The sequence below is a fragment of the Apodemus sylvaticus genome, chromosome X (assembly GCF_947179515.1).
Source record: "Apodemus sylvaticus chromosome X, mApoSyl1.1, whole genome shotgun sequence".
NCBI classification, from domain to species: domain Eukaryota; kingdom Metazoa; phylum Chordata; class Mammalia; order Rodentia; family Muridae; genus Apodemus; species Apodemus sylvaticus.
The window spans coordinates 16179588-16196487 of record NC_067495.1 but is presented as its reverse complement, the minus strand read 5'-3'; positions in this window follow the sequence as shown (position 1 = coordinate 16196487).

Below are 16900 nucleotides of genomic sequence, written 5' to 3'. Positions count from 1 at the left end.
AAGGTTAGCTCCCTTTGAATTTCCATAATTATTAAATACCTCCAACAACGAGGGATTCAAGTTACATGGGTCCAGCAAACTTTTCCCTTTTGGGTCTTTCTTTTGTTTTCTGCTTTTAATTCCTTGGTCCATGGTGGGAGCTCTTTTTGTTAATGTAATTCTCTCTGTCTTTTCAATATTGTGGCTAAGCTTTATTGGCAGATGAGCATGTTTTCCTATGTAACTGGAGAAATAATATAATTTAGCCTGTCAAGGCTGATCTCAAACTTATTGTTTTACTAAACCCTTCTTAAAGTACTAACCTTCATTTGTTCTGTCTCACAGGTAGAAAGCTACAGAAGGAACATGATACCATACAGGAAATTAAAACACCATTTCTAATACTTTAAAATCATTATCAGAATCTGGTTTTTTTATTTAGATTTATTGAGTTTTTTTAAAGTACTGTATGTAGGCCACTTAAAATATGCTGTTGGTTTATTTAGCCCCTGTATAATGTTTGGAATTTGGAATTTTTAAATTGTCTTTATGTTTAGGTTTCGGTCCATTTCAGTTATCTTCTCTACTTCATCATTATTTTAAAGAAGTTTTGATTTGAAAATTAATTTAGATGATTATCTCCAAAATCTGTTAGTACGTTTGTTCTTTCCATACACTACGCACTGAAGAATGATCACTGGAGGGATTTTCCCTTTACCTATTCACGTCACTTGGCACTATTTATTTGAGAAGAGATCTCATATGGTACTCATTCTTATTCCTGGGCTTAAGCCAGCCTCCTAGCTAAGCCTCCCTAGATGTTAGCACTACAGAACTACATTAGTACACCTAGTTTTGCCACCATTTTCACTGTTAAAATTTAATTATACTTTTTCCTGGCATTTTTTCTGACAATACATCTTTATTTCACTTGTACTCATACTTAACATTCTCCAGGAAAAGTCGAGACTTTTATTCCAAATGAGTGCCAATTTTTGAATGGAGGGTAAGAGATAAAATAGCCCAGTTTTAATTCAAACTATCTCTTGCTATAAAGGACAGAGATGCATATTTTTCTCTGGGTTGCTCAAGATTGCACTTGCCTTTGTGCTGTCTAGTTCTTGACCCTTTACCTTCTCAATAATGTTTCAATGGGTTTTTAATTTTACACATTCATTTCAGCTGCATGTCATCATTCATTAGTTCCTACTTTGTTCCCTTTTGCAGTTTTTATAAGCTATCTATCATTGCAGAACCAATTCACTTCCAATGTAGCAGCTTGTAACATTAATATGTATTATTTGGCTCAGAGATGAGTCAACAGTGTAAAACATATTTGCCAATGATTTGGTACAGAGCTCTTCTTGAGATTTTTGCTAAGACTGAAATTGTCACACATCACCTATCAGTTGTCTACAAGCATCATCACTGGGGCTGGGAGATCTGCTTCCAAGATAATTAACCCACAAAACTACTGGCAGAGGCCTCAGTTACTCACTTTGAGTCACCCATATGAGTTCAAGGCCATCCTGGGAGAGAGAGACAGAGACAGAGACACAGAGACACACACAGAGAGAATGAGAATCTCTGAATTGATTTTCAAAGTGGCTGAACCAGTTTACTTTCCCAGCAACTGTTTAAGAGTTCCCTATTTCCACATTCTCCCCAGCATCTGTTGTCATTTGTTTTCTTGATAATAGACATCTTAGGCAGGGTGAGATAATTCATATCTGCAATGGAGTTTTATTAAGCCATAAAGAAAGTAGTAATACATTTTCAGAAAAGCAGGTGGAACTGGAGGTCAGTAGGTTAGATAAAATATGCCAAAATCAGAAAGACAAATATTACCTTGTTCTCTCGTATGAGAGTGTACGCATACATGTGTAGGACATGAAAGTAAAGGAGAGACCAGGAAAGGGGAGAAACAGATATTGAGGGGGTACTTCCCATGTAATGTAGGAATGGCCATGATTCTCTTTCCATATGAGCCACATTCTGTCACTTGAGCAAGGGTTGTTCGTGTAGATTAAATATAAATTTAGTGTTTGATATCTAGACACATAGACTCTTATTTTCTCCCCAGGCCCCAAATCTGAACAAGGATCCAAGAATTTTCAGGCTTTCCATAAAGAATGTGTCTTTATCAAGGCAGCCATGAAGATTTCAGGAAGTAGAGGTTTAGTCTTCAGGGCTTTACTGAAAAAATACCCCATTTCTCACATTTCTTTCATGGTTTTCTTGTCACCAATCAGACAATCACCCTTTGTCTTTATTTCTTTATTCTTTTCCTAGGCAGCCTCTAAATCTTCCTGGATCTTATCTATTTACTTATCAGCATCCACATCACCCCACCACAGTAGAAATAAATTACTTCTATCTGCCCAATTTATAAAAGTAAATCTGACTCCCCTGACTATTAATAGATTATCTAAAAGGTCATTATGTATCCTAGTGCTAAAGACAGCCCTTAGCAAAATTTGCAGTTTACGTTGTATATACATGTGTATTTTTCCCCATGGATGCATGCATAGTATAAACCAAGCTATTTGTGGTAAGACGAATACATTGAGTCTTATGGTATCTTATTACCTGTACTCAGATAACAACTGAAAATTTAGATATATACATATATACATACATATATATATATATATATATATATAAACTGACTGTTGATATACATACATACATACATACATACATACATAAATACGTGTATATATGCATTGTGTGGATGTGTGTAAGATGTGTGTAAGTATAATGTGTATACATAAACAGCTAGTAGAAATGTAACAAAATAAAAATACATATAGCAAGATACCTAGGTCATTTAGACTCACAGAAATGGCCTCTGACCCATGATATACATTGTAAATGCTTTGCTGATTGAAAATGTACAATTGCTTCATAGAGTTCTGCCAGCTGTGGCAAGCAGGCATTTCAACTCTAATCATTCATTCAGCATTTAAAATTATCACTGGATCATCAATTAATTTCAATACAGAAGTTGGTGTACACTAGGAAGATTTGTTCTCACCATCTCCTTATTCACTTGATGTCAGTAACAATGGATGGGCCCATATAAAATGTCAGGTGCATTTTAGTTATGTTATCTAAATTAATCCTCATGATGTTCCTCTGAAATGAATGTAATGATCATGTTTTACAAATGAGGAATATGAGACATAGGGAGATTAGTGATTGACTAAAGGTCAAAGAGCCTGAGATGTGAATACATCTGCTCGTTCCAGAGATTCTATTTTTACCACTGAATTATAATGCTCTCTGACATTTGGCATTCTGATTTGAGAAAAAAAGATAAAAGATCCCAGCCCCAAATGCGAAGATTACATTTTACGTGGAGAGTGGTATTTTCCATTACCAAGAGGCTCAGCTACATTTTACCAGGGACATAACGTGAAGACAGTGCAAAGAGAAAATAGCTGGATGACGAGTGGGTTTGCTAAGCAACAGCTTATTAAATCTAGTGAAACCATGGTGATGGAACACTGTGGTCCCAGACATGCACTTACTTAACACTGAAGAGCACAGACACGGCTATTGGGAACATCTGGGAAGATAAATCAGGACTCCCAGCCTTTGAAAACAGAAAACCTCATCAATATTGCTATTATCACGACACATGATGCCAAAATCCAAGCAAAGAAGCTTACAGACTCTTATAATTAAAACTGTCATTGTTATACATGGAAATGAGTTTTAATTTTTTCTTGACAGTCTCTAATTGCCTTATCAAACAGAATTATTTCATTTTGATTTTTAAAAATATTTTTATTTTCTATATTCTTAATGAGTTGATTGCTTTGGATTTTAGTGTTTGAAAGATGCTTTTTGTTTTATTTTTCTTTATCCTGTGTATGTGTGCATGCATGCCACGACATAAAATCATTTAGAAATATAACAAAACAGGAAATGAATTTGATAAATGATGTGGCATGAGAATTTCATGTATCTAATAGACCCTGAGATAAAGAGCTCTGGACATTTAACAACTGCTCTGACAGGAGGATCCAGTCTTCTCCAGGACAAACCCCTGACAGATGATTCGGTTCCAAGTACTCAGCTCAGCCTTAAAAAGCATACATAGGAGAAGCACAAAATGGACTCAGCAGGCTCTATAGGCATTTATATGTATATGTAATAACAATAATTAAAAAAGATGAGATCATGAATTTGAGATGTTAAAGGTGGAAGGAGGGTGGAAAATTATGTAAATACAATGCACATATATGAAATTCTAAAAAAAAGTGTCTGATAGTTCTTGTTTCTCTCTCATGCATTAAATAAGCAAACAACTGGTAAAATATTAAATTTTTCTTCTCCAGTGTCAAATATGTTCAAATCACACCATAAAACCCAGTATATCTACAAGACATTTTAAATGTATTTTTAATTGTTAACCATAGTAAACTCGCAAATTCTGTAACACACTTTTTTTCAGTTTTACTGATTTTTTCTTAGAGCTTTTCAGTTGTGTATTTCATTTATTTCTATACTAATTTCATTTTTTACAGATGCTCATTTCTCCATATACTTACAACAGTCTTTGTTTCTGTGGACCAATGATGTGTGTGTGTGTGTGTGTGTGTGTGTGTGTGTGTGTGTGTGTGTGTGTGTAATTGTCCTACCTTTCTGTTAATAAAAAACATTCATCATTACAAAAGCTTCTTCCCTTTCTCTATGAATTATTTTCATCTTAAAGCCTATTTGTTTGATTTATTAACTCCAGTTCTCTCTTTCTTTGTTGTTTTATTTTTTTCATTTACTCTTTGAAAATGCTCACCCTCTTATCCCCCTCCCATCTCCTAGCCTCCCTCCTTCAGTTGCAGGGTTCTTTGACTGATTATTTGTTTTACTTTGGTTGGTTTTGCTGGATACACACTGGGTTTAAACAGGTCTGCCCACAGGAGTATGGCTGTGGAGTTATCCACAGCCACAGGACAACTCACACCACTGAAGTTAATGTCTCCCCTCCACAAGCACCAATTAGCTGCTGTCATGGTTGGGGTTCGTTTGTTTGCTTGTTTTTCCTAAGTAAGCTTATTTCTTTCTTTATTTATTTATTTATTTATTTATTTTATTAGATTTATTTATCTTTTTTACATTTCAAATATCCCCTCTCCTGGATCCCCCACTCCTGAAAGTCTCATAACCCATCTCCCCTCCCCTGTTCCCCAATCAACCCCCTCCCACTTCCCTGTCCTGGTATTCCCCTACACTGCAGCATCAAGCCTTCCCAGGACCAAGGGCCTCTTTCTCCCTTTAATGTCCAATAAGGCCATCCTCTGCTGTCTATGCAGTGTTCAGTTCAATGGCTAGCTGAGAATATCCCCCTCTGCACTTGTCATGTACTAGCAGGACCGCCCAGGTGACAGCTATATCCAGCTCTGGTCAGCAAGCACTTGTGGGCATCCATGAGAGTGTCTGGGTTTTGTAACTGAATATGGGATGGATCCCTAGGTGGGGCACATCAACTTGGTACAAATTAGGTTCACTTGAGCAGGGACCCTCACCTGAAGAACTGTTCCTTTGATGTCCTTGATTGAAATAGAGAGGACCCACCCCAAGTGTGGAGGCACCCTTCTGGTATTGCCCAGATAAAAGGGGCAGAAGGAAGATTAACTACATTTGCTCCCTTAGCCTTCCCCATTGTTGCTGGTAGCAGAGTTAGAGTCTCTAAGCTTTCGAGGACTAAAGACCCATAGTCTCTTCCGCAACCCTCCAGGTCTTCAGCACTAAATGGGGTCTGATGGGGGCACCAGCCTTGTGGACTGAGTAACTGCTGGGGTTTTGTCTTCTGCAACTACTATGGTACTGCTCCAGCTTGTGAAACACCTGACCTTAAGGGCCTAGCAACTACCGGGTTGGCAACTCTCAGGTCTGATTCTGCTGTTGTTACTATTTCAACATAAGTTGGTTTAATAAATTATTATGTATATATTATATATCATATATATTGAATTATATCACACACACACACACACACACACATGAAATGGAAACTTGAGTGTTCTTTGGAAAGTCAGTTGTGTTGGACAATGTTTTTCCAGGGCAAACACATAAAGGAATGTTTTCCTGAAGTGGACACAGGTGAAAGGCAAAGTCAGACTTGTGAAGAAATGTTTGGCTGAAACAGACATAGGACAAAGGATGTTCTGCTAAAGCAAGTATATGAAAAGATACCTGATAAAGGATTCTTTGCTAATGACATATATGTGTTGGTCTATCTTATATAATGTAGTTGAACTCTATTTGTCTGAACATTATACAGAGAGAAATGCATCAAATAACCTCTGATGGTGTGTTATAGTTTCTTTTTTTCTTATTGAAATTTATTGTATAAAAGTTAGAATAATTGTCTGAATTTTTAATTTTAATTTTATTTTTTTATTAGATATAGTCTTTATTTAAAGTGCTGTAGTTTCTAATTGGCAGTGATGTCAGCTGAGACAGGCACACATGTTGAGTGAGGCAAGACCTATGGAGAATGCGTGATGTTTTTGAGGAAGTATAAAATGGACTTGTTGGATAATGATGGAGGCTGAGCTTGGCTTGCTTATAGAGCTAGCTGTACTACAATTGTTGGTCTCACATATTGCATCTTCTTTGATCTTTGCTTCACTGACAGAGGCACAGCCAAGAACTTTTCCTGACATTCCCGCTGGTCCCTCCTGCTGACGTGTGCCAAGGCGTAGGCCTGGCTGTCTCTGTTAGGTAGTGCCACTGCTGCTGATTCATGTTTGCTATTCTAACTCTACCAAACTGGACTGCTGATGTATACAAGAAGTGTTTTCAAGGAGATTAAGCTGCCGATGCTGACCTATAAACTAAGCTGCCAATTTCCAGACAGTATAGATGGGAATTGCTCCAACAAACCTTTCTAAACAGATCCACTTCCCCCATATCCCTTTTTACCACTACCTCTAGCAGTTGGTGGGCTAAAGGGGAGATTAAAGCATTTAAGAACCATCATTAAAACTAAGCATTAAAAAATTAAAATTATGCACACACATATAGATAGATATAGATATATTCATTTGATTGGTTCTGTTCCTGTAGACAAGCCTGACAAATATAACTGTCAATAGCTGTCTGGGGAGAGGTTAGGCCCTATTAGCTCTCCCCCATCTATGACTGAATGTTAATGTGTTGAGGTTCCCAGTTTTGTGCAGGCAACCAAAACTATTGAGACTTTATGAGTATGACAGCCCTGTCCTGCCTAAAAAACACCATTCCATAGCCCTCCTCCCCATCACCTGGCTCTTCCACAGAGACACAGTGAAACGAACTGAAGTTATGGACCAAATGGATCCAACAAATACTTATAGAACATTCCACCATAAAGCAAAAGAATATACCTTCTTCTCAGTACCTCATGGTACCTTCTCCAAAATTGACCATATAATTGGTCACTAAACAGGTCTCAACAGATGCAGAAATATTGAAATAATTCCACATACCCTATCAGATCACCACGGCCTTAGGCTGGTCTTAAGTTCAAACAAAAGCAACAGAAAACACACATACACGTGGACATTAAACAATGCTCTACTCAATGATAGCTTGGTCAAGGAAGAAAGAAAGAAAGAAAGAAAGAAAGAAAGAAAGAAAGAAAGAAAGAAAGAAAGAAAGAAAGAAAGAAAGAAAGAAAGAAAGAAAGAAAGAAATTAAATACTTTTTAGAATTTAATGAAAATGAGGGCACATCTTACCAAAACTTATGGGACACTATAAAAGCAGTGCTAAAACAAAAACTCATAGTTCTAAGTGCCTCCAAAAAGAAAATGGAGAGAGCTCACACTAGCAGCTTGACAACACACCTGAAAACTCTAGAACAAAAAGAAGCAAATGCACCCAAGAGGAGTAGATGGTAGGAAATAATCAAACTCGGGGCCAAAATCTTCCATATAGAAACAAAAAGAACTATACAAAAAATCAACAAAACCATTTGAGAAAATGAACAAGATAGATAAACCCTTAACCAGACTAACCAGAGGGCACAGAGGCACTACCCAAATTCATAAAATTAGAAATGAAAAGGGGAAACATAACAACAGAAACTGTGGAAATTCAAAAAATCATCAAATCCTACTACAAGAGCTTATACTCCACAAAATTGGAAAATCTGGACGAAATGGACAATTTTCTAGACACATACCATGTGCCAGTGTTAAAACTGGATCAGATAAACGATAAAAATAGTCACATGATTCCTGAAGAAATAAAACCAGTTGTTATTAGTCTCCTCCCCGCCCCCCAAAAAACCGCAGGACCAGATGGGTTTAGTGGGGAATTCTATCAGATCTTCAAAGAAGGCCTAATTCTGAACTCTTCAAACTATTCCACAAAATAGAAACACAAGGAACACTACCCAATTCACTCTATGAAGCCACAATAAAACTTATACCTAAACCAGACAAAGACCAAACAAGGAAAGATAACTTCAGACCAATTTCTCTTATGAACATAAATGCAAAAATATTCAACAAAATTCTGGCCAGCCAAATCCAAGAATGCTTCAAAACAGTAATTCACCATGATAAAATAGGCTTCATCCCAGGGATGCAGGCATGGTTCAATATACAGAAATCCATCCATGTAATCCACTACAAACTCAACTCAAAGAAAAAAAAAAACACATGGTCTTTTCATTAGATGCTGAAAAAGCTTTTGATAAAATTCAGCATCCCTTCATGATAAATGTCTTGGAGAGATCAGGAACTCAAGACCCATACATAAAAGCAACATACAGCAAACCAGTAGCCAACATCAAATTAAATGGAGAGAAACTTGAAGCAATCCCACTAAAATCAGGGACCAGAAAAGGCTGCCCCCTCTCTCCATATCTTTTCAATATAGTACTTGAAGTCCTAGCCAGCATGATTAGAAAACAAGAGGGGGTCAAAGTTATACAAATTGGAAAGGAAGAAATAAAAATATCACTATTTGCAGATGATATGATCATATAGGTAAGTGACCCCAAAAATTCCACTAAAGAATTTCTAAAGCTGATAAACAACTTCAGCAAAGTAGCTGGATATAAAATTAACTAAAACAGATCAGTAGCCTTCCTCTACTCAAAGGATAAACAAGCTGAGAAAGAAATAAGGGAAATGACACCCTTCACAATAGTCACAAATAATATTACATACCTTGGGGTGACTCTAACCAAGCAAGTGAAAGATCTGTATGACAAGAACTTCAAGCCTCTGAAGAAAGAAATGGAAGATCTCAGAAGATGTAAAGATCTTCCATGCTCATGGATTGGCACAATTGATACTGTAAAAATGGTCATCTCGTCAAAAGCAATCTACAGATTCAATGAAATTCCAATCAAAATTCCAAATCAATTCTTCATAGAGCTAGAAAGAGCAAACTGCAAATTCATTTGGAATAACAAAAACCCAGACAGCAAAAACTATTCTTTACAACAAAAGATCTCCTGGGGGAATCACCATCCCTGACCTCAAGCTCTACTAAGGAGCAATAGTGATAAAAACTGCATAGTATTTGTACAGTGACAGGGAGGTAGATCAATGGAATAGAGCTGAAGACCCAGAAATGAACCCACATACCTACGGTCACTTCATAGTCAAAGGAGCTAAAAACATCCAGTGGAAAATAAGACAGCATTTTTAACAAATGGTGCTGGATCAACTAGAGGTCAGTATGCAGAAAAATGCAAATCAACCTATTATCTACTTGTACAAAGCTCAAGTCCAAGTGGATCAAGGACCTACATATAAAATCAGATACACTGAAGCTTATAGAGGAAAAAGTGGGAAAGAGCCTTAAACACATGAGCAAAGGGGAAATTTTTCTGAATAGAACACCAATGGCTTATGCTCTAAGAATAAGAATCTACAAATGGGACCTTATAAAACTGCAAAGCTTCTGTAAGGCAAAGGATACTATCAATAGGACGGAACAGCAACCAACAGATTGGTAAAAGATCTTTACCAATCCTACATCCAATAGAGGGCTAATATCCAGTGTATACAAAGAACTCAAGAAGTTAGACTTAAGAGAGTCAAATAACCCTATTAAAATTGGGGCACAGAGCTAAACAGGGAATTCTCAACTAAGGAAACCCGAATGACTGTGAAGCACCTAAAGAAATGTTCAGCATCCTTAGTTATCAGGGAAATGCAAATCAAAACAGCACTAAGATTCCACCTCACACCAATCAGACTGGCTAAGATGAAAAACTCAAGGGACAGCAGATGCTGGTGAGGATGTGGAGAAAGAGGAACACTTCTCCATTGCTGGTGGGACTGCAAGCTGGTAAAACACTCCGGAAATCAGTTTGGCAGTTCATCAGAAGTAGACGTAGTACTACCCGCTATACCACCCCTGGGCATGTATCCAGAAGATGATCCAACAGGTAATAAGAACACATGCTCCACTATGTCCATAGCAGCCTTATTTATGATAGCCAGAAGCTAGTAAGAACACAGGTATCCTTCAACAGAGGAATTGATACAGAAATTGTGGTATATATACACAATGGGGTACTGTTCAGCTACTAAAATCGATGAATTCATGAAATTCGTAGGCAAATGGATGGAACTAGAATGTGTCATCAGGAGTTAGGTAACCCAATCTCAAAACAACATGCATGGTATGCACTCACTGATTAGTGGATATTAGTCCAAAAGCTCAAAATAAACAAGTTATAATTCACAAATCACAGGAAGTTGAAGAGAGACCAAAGTGGAGGTGGTTTGGTTTTTCTCAGAAGGAAACAAAATACTCACAGGAGCAATTATAGAAACCAAGTGTGGGGCAGAGACTGAAGGAAAGGCCACCCAGAGACCGTCCTACCTGGTGATTCAACCTATTAACAGTCACCAAACCCTGACACTATTATGGACGACAAGAAGTGTATTCGAAAGGAGCCCGTTATGGGTGTCTCCAGAGAGGCCCTGCCAGAGCCTTACACATACAGAGGCAGATGTTAGCAGCCAACCATTGGACTGGGTGTAGGGTCACCAATGGAGGAGTTGAAGGGCAGACTGGAAGAGCTGAAGGGGTTTGCAGCCCCATGGGAAGAAAGATGATGTCAGCTACCCAGATGCCCCAGAACCCCCAGGGACAAAGCTATCAACCAAGGGGTACACATGGTTCCAGCCAAAAATGTGGCAGAGGAATGCCTTGTCAGTCATCAATGGGAGGACAGGCCCTGGTCAGGTGAAGGCTCAATAGATGCCCCAACAAAGGGAAATGGAGGGGAGGGGAAGGTGAGAGTGGGTGGGTAGAGACACATCTTCTTGGAGGCAGGGTGTAGGAGAAGGGGTTGGGGGTTTTCTGGGAGGCAGGAAATCAGGAAAGGGTATAACATTTGAAATGTAAATGAAGAATATATTCAATAAAAAAAGTGCAATGGCAATAACCTAACTCCAGTTCTTATTTAGGTACTTGTTCATGATATAAGCTGTTCAGTCTTTTTTACTTTGGGCATATTTACACCATTGAATCAATTGATGTCTTCTTTAGGAACCATAAAGTTTGTTTATTTTAACTTTTTGGAGACTGGGTTTCACTGTGCAGCCCTGGCAGGTGGGGCACTTCTTTCATAGACAAGGCAGCCCTTGAACTCATAGAGAAACTTCAACCTCTGCCTCCTGAGTATGGGGATTAAGGGTATGGGCCACCACACCTGGCAAAGTTGATAATTTTGAAGTCTCTTCTGCCTCCATCTTTTGGTTAGAATTGTTTAGTGAATTTACATTTTGTAAATTCTGTTAACATTGACATTTGATATTTTATTATTTGTTTTCTGTATTTTGAATGTTTTAATCTCCCTTACTATTCCATTATCATTCCTTCTTTTCTACTAGGAAATACATATAATCACATAATTGTAATTATTTTGCTTTCTTTTTATGGAATATTATTGGACAGCTTTCTTAGTGATTCCTCTTGTAGTTTCAACTGGCATCTTAAAACAATCTAGTTTGAATTAATGTTAATTTAAACACTATGCAGATTTTGCCCACTTACAGCTTTATATTCTACCCCTTTTAAACATAATAGCTGTACAATTTACATCCTCTTATATTATATTGCTATCAGCATAGTTTTACAATTATTTTTTCTACATTTGCTTCTTTTTTTTTAAAGATTTATTTATTATCATATGTAAGTACACTGTAGCTGTCTTCAGACACACCCGAAGAGGGCATCAGATCTCATTAAGATGGTTGTAAGCCACCATGTGGTTGCTGGGATTTGAACTCCTGACCTTCGGAAGAGCAGTCAGTGCTGAGCCATCTCACCAGCCTACATTTGCTTCTTAAATTGGAAGAAAACATTGACAACAGAGTACTGTCCTTTATATTTGTTTGTGCAAGACCTTTTATTATTTCTTAATGTTTAACCACTTGAAATTAGTAATATGTGTCTAGTTGTTCTATTTACCCATAAAAGGCTCCCTCTTATACTTCTTTATAATAAATGATGTCTTGTGTTGTTGCTTAAGACAGACTAAAACAGTCCTTTTGCATCAGTCTCTTGAGTGGGTTTACAAGTCCATATTTCCCCAGCCAGCTCCTTTAGCAGTTTTTGCAGAAAAGAATTGCTAGTGACGCATTGCCTTAATATATGTTTATCAGATAGCATCTTGATTCTTTCAGTTTTGAAGGATATGGTTTTGTAGACATGTATTTTTAGCCCGTTTCTTTCATCATTTTGAATATGCTGTTCACAAGCAGTCTGGTTTCCATGGTTTCTAATAAGTTTGCTATACCTTGAATATGATGAGTCACTTCTCTAGCTACATTCGGATTTTTTCTTTTCCCTTGCCTTCTTAATTTTTTAAAATTATATTACATTATCTAGTGTGTGTATGTGGGTGTATGCATGCACATGCACGTGTGTGGTGTACATGTGGGAGGGGTATGCATGTGCCATAGCAAACCTGTGGAAATCAGGGATTATTTGTGGGAGTTGGTTCTCTCCTTCTAGCACTTGGACCCCAGGGATTGAATGCAGAAATCAGGCTTGGTGATAAGCACACTTATCAGCTGAATCATCTTGCTGGCTCCTGAATTTTTATTTCTATTTAACATGCATTAATTGTACATATTGATGGTTTCTAGCACGACTTTTCATACATGCAAAATTGACCAAATTCAACCTCCTTTGAAAAACTTCATCCACACATCAGTTTTTGTCTTTTGGATGATTTAAATATGATGCATACACCAGCTGATATGAGGGCCCCAACACACATACAATAGAGGACTGCCGGGTCTGAGTTCATTCAGAGATGATATGCCTAACCCTCAAAAGACTGGAGGTCCAAGGGAGTTTAGCGGTCAGGGGGTAGGAGGTGGGGACATCCACGTGGAGACAGAGGCTGAGGAGGAGGTATGGGATATGGAACAGTCAGAGGGTGGACAGGGGTGGGGGGAATAAAATATGGAGTGTTAATTAATTAATTAATTAATTAATTAAAATAAAAAATAAAAATAAAAATAAAAAATGAATAAATAATTATACTTTCAGCCCGTTTAAATATATATATTTCTAATTATCCTTTGAGAATTTCATACATGGATACAATGTATGTAGAGCATATCTATTCCCATGTTCTCACCTGATTCCTCCCAGATCCCTTAACCACCTCTGTCTCTCACCTTTCTCATGTCCTCTCCTTTAAATGTTTTTTCTAGCCCTCTAAATCCAATTAATGTTGCTTGTGTACACATGGGTATGGGGTCTTCCACTGAAATGTGGTTAACTTACAAGGAAGACTTCTCCCAGCAGACATCAGCAGCCAATAGCTCTTTAGCTAGGTATGTGACCTTCTGAGTTCCTCCTTGTCGATGCTCACTTGGTCTCATGCAGGTCTTATGTAGAACTTTTGATTACGTCATCTTTTTTGCACAAAATGGAAAAAAACCTGTTATACAGGTAATTATTATTGTTAGTATTCTGACATTACAATAAGGAGATCATATAGAATTAACTGAGTAGACTCTGTGTAATTATAAGCCTATATAACAGTAGAAGAGGAAATAAAAAGAGATGATCTGAGAAAAATAGCACCAGAAAATATTCATCATAAGTTCAGGATATGAATGGGAAGGCATATGGTCACAAGTCAAAGACTGGAAGTGGACTATGGGAACTGAGCAATAGAGACAAAGAGATTCCTTTCACTTTGAAAGAACAATTCTCTGCTGACAAGTTGATTTTAGTGAACTGATTCTCATTTCTGATCTATGATGTCTAGAACTGCAAGACATGAAATTTTTGTTGTCTTTTTTGTTTGTTTGTTTGTTTGATTTTTCAAGACAGGGTTTCTCTGTGTAGCCCTGGCTATCCTGGAACTCACTCTGTAGACCAGTCTGGCCTGCCTCTGCCTCCCAAGTGCTGGGATTAAAGGCATGCACCACCACCACCTGGCTTAAAATTTTTGTTATCTTAAGCCACCAATCTTGTAGCAATTTATTTTGACAGCAAGAGGCAATTGGTATATCAAATCAATATGCAAAAACAAATTGCATTTCTGTATGTCAGCAACTAATAATCTTGAAGTTAAAAACAAAAATAGCATTTATAAAATTATTATACAGAAAAGTATTTTAGGATCAATTTGATGAGCTATATGCTCTGGGAATTAAAGATTAATTTTACCTTTATACTAACTTGAAACTTTAATGAATAAACAACATATTCCAGAGCACAAGACTGGATAGGCTAGGTCCACAGTACATGTAAGCAAAGCTTAACATGACTGGAAAGAACCTAGATATCCCTCAATGGAGGAATGGATACAGAAAATGTGGTATATATACACAATGGAATACTACTCAGCCATTAGAAACAATGAATTCATGAATTTTTTAGGCAAATGGATGGAACTGGAAAATATCATCATAAGCGAGGTAATGCAATCACAAATGAATACACATGGAATGCAATCATTGATAAGTGGATATTAATTACCCTGAAGCTCTGAATACTGAATATACAATTAGCATATCAAATGATTCCCATGAAGAAGGAAGAAGAGGGCCCTAATCCTGGAAAGGCTTGATCCAGCATTGTAGGGGAGTACCAGGACAGAGAAAAGGGAGGGGGAAAGATAGGAGAATGGATGGAGAGAAGAGGACTTATGGAACATATGGGGGGGGGGGAGACTGGGAAAGGGGAAGGCTTCTAGAATGTAAACAAAGAATATAGAAAATAAAAAAAAAAACATGGCGTGCTGTTGTGAATTTGGTCTAATGCTTGTATTATGTTGAGTTCCCCAAATTGCACAAGGATCTGCATGCAAGACACTGATGGTTCCTGCCCCCCAGTTGGTTTTGATTGGTAAATACAGTTGCTGGCAGTCAATAGTTGTACAGGGAGACAGAGGCAGGACTTTAGGATTCACAGACAAAGGGACTGAGGTTAGGAAGGAGACAGAACCACCATGCCAGAAAAAGAGTAAGCACCAGGCCTCAGAGGTGCAGAAGATAAAGCATACCAATCATGTCACAGCCATGGAAGAGTGGCCGCAGGGGCTCCCTGATTGGGTCTAGGGCAGAAAAGATGGAATGTAGATTTTAGTAAGTAATAACTCAGGAATATCAGAAGGTAGGTATTAGCCACGTGGAGGTTTTGGAGTGGACCATCCATAGAGCTATTTAAGGCATATTAAAATCTCTCTCTCTCTCTCTCTCTCTCTCTCTCTCTCTCTCTCTCTCTCTCTCTGTGTGTGTGTGTGTGTGTGTGTGTGTGTGTGTGTGTGTGTGTCTTTCATTCAGGAACCCAGAACACTGGGGCCAGTAGTGAGGAGCATGCCACTACTGCCAGTGTCATTTTGAGGAAAGGTTAATTGGCAAATGCAACAGTATGCCAAACAAATTAATCTTTTTTTTAATACAAAAGTATTTATGTAGCTGATGTGCAAGAAGGAAAGTTTGATTGATAGTCAATATCTCACAGATCATCTTTGATGGGTCATTTAAAAGAGACATTTGCAGGAACTGGTAAATATCTTTAACATATAGCTCAAATCAAGTATTTACTTATGCACTGCTGAAACATCTCAACTCTTCTTGCATTCCAGATAAAATCCTCATCCAAGCACCAATGATGCTGGTCACTCCACAAGTTTGCCAACCTCAGAATCCAGGTTCTGAATTCATACACTAAGTAGAAAAGAAAAAAAACCAAAATACCAGTTACTGCAAAATCCATCTAGGCATACAGGTAGTCCACTCTACATATTTCTTCTAAGTCTCGTTCATGACTAAAGCCCATCTACAGTACTAAAATTCTAACATTTCAGTATCAATGATTACATTTCAGAGAACGAAAACCATTCATCTCAGTAATGGTACCACCACAACATTCTTAGAAAAGAGAGAAGAAAACCATAATGAACAGAACCAGAATCCATAGGTACATAAGAAAAAAAAAACATATTTTAGGGAAAAGGTGTGCCTTGCCTGCACATCAGAAATTATACAAGTAAATACCAACAAAACCAACAAGATTAGTCACACCCAAAAAGTCTGTCTTGTACCAATAATGACAAAACACACTTTTACACACACAAATAACTCTGAAATACTGACCATGACTTGCTTCCCAGATGCTAACTTCAAATTGCAGTCCAACTAGAAAACTATAGACAGAAAACATTTATTTGATGAACATGAGAAGCATTTGAGGAAGGATGAACAATATATGGTGTCACGGTGGTAGGACAGAAGTGACAAAGAACTTCCTGAGATGCAAATGCGTGTAGAATCTTTTTCTGTGAGACTTAGCTGAATTTCAAATGGATACCAATAATAATAATAATTTTATTATATATAATATATAATGTATGGAGCTATATATGAACATATATTTTCACAAGTTCATTGAAACCTACACATTTTTTATTTAATTTTTTA